We start from the raw sequence: 5,000 nt of genomic DNA, 5'->3' as shown, positions 1-5,000 counted from the left end.
TTATTGCCAATATGCGACATTCCCGCTGTCCCTATACATGAGCCGCGACCTGTACCACTTACGAGCGAGAGACGCGATCGCGTTGCTCACTGTACGGCGTCCGATACCGAGCCATCAGCATGTCGGTCCCCATGCGCGTTGCACTCGCACTCGCAGTCGCAAAAACGTGGGGCAAATATATTACGCGGAAGAGTTATAACAGACCGAGCCCCACTGCATGAGGGGAGTCTTTGTCACTAATGTACACAGATGGAACATTTTGGACTGGAACCAGATTACCCGTACACACGGCGCTGATTAGTAATCAATGCAGAGCCATCAAACTACAGAATATATATACAACTGTCCGTATACATGCTGAAAGAGTCTGCCCACAATGGGAACCACACGTCAGCCAGCCACTCTGATCACGCACCACTCTCTGCTTCTAACGGGCGCACATACAATATGTAAGCACCAGCATGGAACAACATCCAGTGCATCCTCTCCGCCACATTACACAATCCACACTATCACAACCAGACCAGGAGGTCCATGCGGAAAATACAATATCCCACCCTTTCGACATCCACCATTGCGCAGATCAGGCACCAACACCCACACATGTCCTATACAACGGTGCACCCAACATCACAATAGTACCTCCTGTCACAGCGCACAAACAATGACATGAGTCAAAGACACAGGTCTGACACAAGCATAGAATTGGAGCGCCGCCTCTAATAAGCCAAAGGTGCATCCTGACGTGACAAATCTGATCATGTCACAAGCATTCACTTACTATAATCACTATCAACGAACCTGCCGCCCCCGCCCCCCCCTACACCTTTCCTTACAACAACGTGTAACCTAACCTAACCTAACCTATGTTGTACCTTAACCTAACCTATGTTGTACCTTAACCTAACCTATGTTGTACCTTAACCTAACCTATGTTGTACCTTAACCTAACCTATGTTGTGCCTTAACCTAACCTATGTTGTGCCTTAACCTAACCTATGTTGTGCCTTAACCTAACCTATGTTGTGCCTTAACCTAACCTATGTTGTGCCTTAACCTAACCTATGTTGTGCCTTAACCTAACCTATGTTGTGCCTTAACCTAACCTATGTTGTGCCTTAACCTAACCTATGTTGTGCCTTAACCTAACCTATGTTGTGCCTTAACCTAACCCATGTTGTGCCTTAACCTAACCCATGTTGTGCCTTAACCTAACCCATGTTGTGCCTTAACCTAACCCATGTTGTGCCTTAACCTAACCCATGTTGTGCCTTAACCTAACCCATGTTGTGCCTTAACCTAACCCATGTTGTGCCTTAACCTAACCCATGTTGTGCCTTAACCTAACCCATGTTGTGCCTTAACCTAACCCATGTTGTGCCTTAACCTAACCTATGTTGTGCCTTAACCTAACCTATGTTGTGCCTTAACCTAACCCATGTTGTGCCTTAACCTAACCCATGTTGTGCCTTAACCTAACCCATGTTGTGCCTTAACCTAACCCATGTTGTGCCTTAACCTAACCCATGTTGTGCCTTAACCTAACCCATGTTGTGCCTTAACCTAACCCATGTTGTGCCTTAACCTAACCCATGTTGTGCCTTAACCTAACCCATGTTGTGCCTTAACCTAACCCATGTTGTGCCTTAACCTAACCCATGTTGTGCCTTAACCTAACCCATGTTGTGCCTTAACCTAACCCATGTTGTGCCTTAACCTAACCCATGTCGTGCCTTAACCTAACCCACGTCGTGCCTTAACCTAACCCACGTTGTCGCCTAACGTAACCCACGTTGTCGCCTAAACCTGCTCTGTAATTGTTATACGACTCGTTCAATTAGTGTAGTGTTGCCCACCCGCAACCCTCGCAATATAGTTCGCTACTCGCACTCCCCGCTCCCCTGTGTATCGCTTCATGTTAAACACCTTGCAAGTCTTGCTCACTTTCCACATGCTCCTGCTGTACACTGTAATGTGGATGGCAGCAGGACGTACATGCCGCCCCTCCCCACGTCCCCACCTTGCCCCCTGCCTTCGCAAGCTGGTTGGTGAGAACTTTGCATGTTCAATGCCCTCCGCATGCGACGTACTCAGGCTACGTTGTGGTGCGGCCTGTGTCAACTGTCCGCTAATGTCGTACGCGTAAACCACAATCTGTACTGCACATTCGTCCTTATGTACTGAATGATACATCGTGGCACATGTGTGACCGTACAACGACTGCGCCCAAAAACGGCGGACCATACAGTGCAAATATTGTGCACGCAGCTACGTGTCGTCTCCCTATGAGAGCTGGATTGCAGTGTGGTACGCCATAGAGACGTGTGGGAGGAACGGACGCCGTGGATGGCGATCAGCATGAGCTGTCTGTTGATGTATTCGGACCTAGTCGTCTCTCCTCACACACCGTGATGGCATGGTGCACCGCGTTCCATATCTGCGACATGCTACAGAGGCCGGTTGACAGTCGTTCGAGCAATGGACATCGCATACGTACGGGGGCCACCTTCCACGTATTGTCTAGGCGTGCACATTTTGTTGCGTGTATGTGGGCAGACGTAGTGTGGCGTGACACCTGACACAGGCATGCAATAATCGTGGAAGTTGCAAATGGCGATGGACGCCTGCGTTTTCTGGTGAAGTTACGCAAATGAACAAATGGTAACCTGTTGTGGTGCGGTTGTTCTCGCTAGGGGTGAATCGGTGATGGCGACGATAGGTTGAGGTACTAACCGGTTGTTCCAGCGATACCCACCATGCCGACGAAACTGAACGGCATCTGGGTGTGAAGCGATACGCGGCGGTGGCTGGGTGGGACCGTCCCCGGCCGGTGAGGGGGCGCCTCCCGGCGTGCTGGCCGCGCGGTGCGTGGGCGCACGCGCTACAGCCGGCTGGTGGGGGCGGCCAGTGGCAGGCGCGCCGGCCGACGGACGCGGCAGGCGTCGCAGCTGCGCGCCGGCGCACCCTGCGCGCGGCGCCGTGCGGCCAAAGTAGGTCCTCGCGGGCCCGGTGCGAAGCGCGGTGGACATCTTCAGTGTGCTGGTCCGATTGAGGACTGTGTGCGTTGAGGATGCGCTGCCGCCCGGCGCTCGGCGCCGCGACGCCGTCTGCTGCTCGGTCGCCCCAGCGGTTCTCGCTGGTGGTTTGTATCGCAGCTGTGCGGATGTGTTGGCGCGTGCGCTGTGCTGGGAGAGTTCGCTTCGGCACCCAAGTGGGGCTTTTGTCCTTCTGTGGCGCTGGCGTTGGAGCTGCCGGTCACCGTAGGTGGCGCGTGTTGTCTCCCGCCGGCAATGCCACGACAGCACGCTCCCGGGCCTCTGTCGGCAGCGGCAAGCTCAGTTGGGAGCACGGGTGGTCGCACCGAAAGCGTCTACTCGCCTAACTCCGGGCGATTGCGCCTCTCTCGAACCCGACCAAGTACTTGGGACGGCGCTGCGCGCCGCCGGGACCTGAGAGGGTTTCGAGGTGTATTGTGCAGGGGAGCTCAGCCTCCTCCTGTTTGCAGAATGATTGAGCGGACGCTTGCGTGTTCGCGCGGGCCCCCGGGACACACTCCCGGGCGGCCGGCTGCTCAGCTCTAGTTGACGCAGCTCCCTGGTTGATCCTGCCAGTAGTCATATGCTTGTCTCAAAGATTAAGCCATGCATGTCTCAGTACAAGCCGCATTAAGGTGAAACCGCGAATGGCTCATTAAATCAGTTATGGTTCCTTAGATCGTACCCACGTTACTTGGATAACTGTGGTAATTCTAGAGCTAATACATGCAAACAGAGTCCCGACCAGAGATGGAAGGGACGCTTTTATTAGATCAAAACCAATCGGTCGGCTCGTCCGGTCCGTTTGCCTTGGTGACTCTGAATAACTTTGGGCTGATCGCACGGTCCTCGTACCGGCGACGCATCTTTCAAATGTCTGCCTTATCAACTGTCGATGGTAGGTTCTGCGCCTACCATGGTTGTAACGGGTAACGGGGAATCAGGGTTCGATTCCGGAGAGGGAGCCTGAGAAACGGCTACCACATCCAAGGAAGGCAGCAGGCGCGCAAATTACCCACTCCCCGCACGGGGAGGTAGTGACGAAAAATAACGATACGGGACTCATCCGAGGCCCCGTAATCGGAATGAGTACACTTTAAATCCTTTAACGAGTATCTATTGGAGGGCAAGTCTGGTGCCAGCAGCCGCGGTAATTCCAGCTCCAATAGCGTATATTAAAGTTGTTGCGGTTAAAAAGCTCGTAGTTGGATTTGTGTCCCACGCTGTTGGTTCACCGCCCGTCGGTGTTTAACTGGCATGTATCGTGGGACGTCCTGCCGGTGGGGCGAGCCGAAGGCGTGCGACCGCCCCGTGCGTGCTCGTGCGTCCCGAGGCGGACCCCGTTGAAATCCTACCAGGGTGCTCTTTATTGAGTGTCTCGGTGGGCCGGCACGTTTACTTTGAACAAATTAGAGTGCTTAAAGCAGGCAAGCCCGCCTGAATACTGTGTGCATGGAATAATGGAATAGGACCTCGGTTCTATTTTGTTGGTTTTCGGAACCCGAGGTAATGATTAATAGGGACAGGCGGGGGCATTCGTATTGCGACGTTAGAGGTGAAATTCTTGGATCGTCGCAAGACGAACAGAAGCGAAAGCATTTGCCAAGTATGTTTTCATTAATCAAGAACGAAAGTTAGAGGTTCGAAGGCGATCAGATACCGCCCTAGTTCTAACCATAAACGATGCCAGCCAGCGATCCGCCGCAGTTCCTCCGATGACTCGGCGGGCAGCCTCCGGGAAACCAAAGCTTTTGGGTTCCGGGGGAAGTATGGTTGCAAAGCTGAAACTTAAAGGAATTGACGGAAGGGCACCACCAGGAGTGGAGCCTGCGGCTTAATTTGACTCAACACGGGAAACCTCACCAGGCCCGGACACCGGAAGGATTGACAGATTGATAGCTCTTTCTTGATTCGGTGGGTGGTGGTGCATGGCCGTTCTTAGTTGGTGGAGCGATTTGTCTGGTT

At 53.2% G+C, this 5,000-nt stretch overlaps 1 non-coding gene across 1 annotated transcript in view; it reads left to right on the top strand.

Moving 5' to 3' along the window:
* The first annotated feature begins 3,591 nt into the window (after positions 1–3,591).
* LOC124771367 overlaps positions 3,592–5,000 on the top strand; it is a 1,909-nt gene continuing 500 nt past the window's right edge. Inside the window, exon 1 of the ribosomal RNA XR_007013381.1 lies at positions 3,592–5,000. This exon is cut by the window's right edge and continues 500 nt beyond it. This is a non-coding gene — a ribosomal RNA (small subunit ribosomal RNA).

The sequence above is a fragment of the Schistocerca piceifrons genome, unplaced genomic scaffold, assembly GCF_021461385.2.
Source record: "Schistocerca piceifrons isolate TAMUIC-IGC-003096 unplaced genomic scaffold, iqSchPice1.1 HiC_scaffold_936, whole genome shotgun sequence".
Lineage (NCBI taxonomy): Eukaryota > Metazoa > Arthropoda > Insecta > Orthoptera > Acrididae > Schistocerca > Schistocerca piceifrons.
Note: the sequence above shows the minus strand (reverse complement) of the source record. Positions and strands in the feature narration are given on the sequence as shown.